Source organism: Eurytemora carolleeae, unplaced genomic scaffold (genome assembly GCF_000591075.1).
Source record: "Eurytemora carolleeae unplaced genomic scaffold, Eaff_2.0 scaffold2145, whole genome shotgun sequence".
NCBI lineage: Eukaryota > Metazoa > Arthropoda > Copepoda > Calanoida > Temoridae > Eurytemora > Eurytemora carolleeae.
In genome coordinates this window covers 25,894-27,850 of record NW_019398032.1, presented here as the reverse complement: position 1 = coordinate 27,850, position 1,957 = coordinate 25,894, and the positions used below count along the sequence as shown (strand labels likewise).

Below are 1,957 nucleotides of genomic sequence, written 5' to 3'. Positions count from 1 at the left end.
TCCCCAGCTGCAATTCTGGGATTGCATAGTAGGTCCGTTCTGCTTGAGAGAAAGCAGGCAGCTGTTTTATTACTATGAATACTATTAGATGAAGTTGTTGTTTAAAATTACAATGGTTTACACCATCAGATAGATTTAAAGATATATACGAGTAATCTAGTTCTTTTGATAAAGAATAACTAGACATGAGTGGAGAAATTAGTTATTTTACTGATACCTTCCTTAGAAACTAAGTCTTCGCAACAATTTTAAAATCCTTATAACTTTGCCACATGATGGTGTAAACTTTTGATATTTTAAACTTAGACTATTTGATATAACAGAATTCATAGTTTGAAAGATTGGAAAATCAGAGTTTGTAGAAAAGACTCAATTCATTTTAAATGCAACTATTATTCTTTGATGCAATAAACCTTTCTTTGTGATTTTTACACTTAAACAACTAAAGATTGGAGCATTTTAACATTTTAGTATTCTGCGAGTTTTTTAAGAGCTACAGCAATGCCCAAAAAGAAACTAATCAAAACTATTTTTAAACTTGCTATCAGTCAGTATTGTTGACATCATATTTAAAATTACAATTAATTTTTTTTAATTTAATAAATACATTCATTACAAAATAAAATAGTGATGGAGGGAGAGGGGATTCAACCACATTGTAATGTAAATAAACTGTGTTAAACTCCTAAATGTTGCAAACCTATACCTATAGAATGGCGCAGGTAAACAAGTGAAAACTAATAAATCAAACAATAATAAAATATAGAATAAAAATTATATGTATTAAAAAGATAAAAATTCACAAAACAAAAGTTGAAATTGAATATTTTTGTTTAGAAACTGTTTCAAGAATGAGGGAATGGACTGGATAGAGTTTGAAAGTATGAATGTGGCTAGTGCATACTTTACCCTGACTACACTAGGAGACAAGATACTTGCTGCAGGCGGATATGATTCACAGGAGTACGTTCTTTGTTTATTCTTATTTGTTTTATAACCCTTTTTGATGTTATTGATCATCTAGCTTTCTTTCCTATTAAAAAAATGGATGTTTCTAAATTAAAATATTGAATTATTTTATAAACATTCTCATAAACTGGAATACTTCAGTCAAACCCCTTCACATGTTTCAGTTAAAATTATATATTTGTTTACTAGGAGGACTGCTACTGTGGAGGTGTTTGATGGATCCTCTTGGAAGCTTCAAAACTATGAATTGACATCTCCAAGATATCAACACTGTGCTGTTCCTGTCAGGTATACGCTATATTTTGACTCCAAGAAGTTCGTATACATAACAGCGATTAAAACATATTGGGGGAAATTTATGTTCGAAAGCGGGGGGTGGGGGCAAGAGTAGAAGGTTGTGCTTTTTTTGCATGGTATGAAGATTTGAAGATTTAATATAAATTAACATATTCTCATTCATACTATTTTACAGGATTCAGAGTTTGTAGACGACAAGGTGGGTCGTAGGTCAACCGGGCACCTAGATGACCTGGGTGAACAAGTAGCCAATATTAAAGCAAAGAACAGGAAGATTGAGGAGGAAATAACTTGGGTGTCCTGGAGATCATCACCCAACAAGAAGTCCAAGATAGATGAGTAGAAAACTAAGAGCTTGGAGGCAAAGAACAGAAAACGTGCGAGTAGAGGGAATGGCGGAAGGAGGGAGGGGGTGCAGAGGCGCCATGAGCCCAACAAAAATTACCTCCGAGCCTCCAAGGCCCGCAAAACCATCTCCTTGCCTCTTATTGGGTCCCTTCCACTAGTCCGGAGGCTACCAGAGGTAAATTGTTTTCAGCAGAGGGAATACACAATTGTGATGTAATAGTAATTACTCCACTGGAGGAATGATAATTAACACTCAGAACACTATTTACTCCACTTGAGGAATGGTGATTAACATCCAGGTCACTAATTACTTCATCAGAGGGACTTTAATTAACACTTGGGA

At 34.4% G+C, this 1,957-nt stretch overlaps 1 long non-coding RNA gene across 1 annotated transcript; it reads left to right on the top strand.

Moving 5' to 3' along the window:
* The first annotated feature begins 400 nt into the window (after nucleotides 1–400).
* On the top strand, nucleotides 401–1,283 carry LOC111716667 (uncharacterized). The gene is made up of 3 exons (XR_002768561.1): nucleotides 401–722; nucleotides 838–963; nucleotides 1,159–1,283. It is a non-coding gene; the product is annotated as an uncharacterized LOC111716667 (long non-coding RNA).
* Nucleotides 1,284–1,957: the final 674 nt, after the last annotated feature.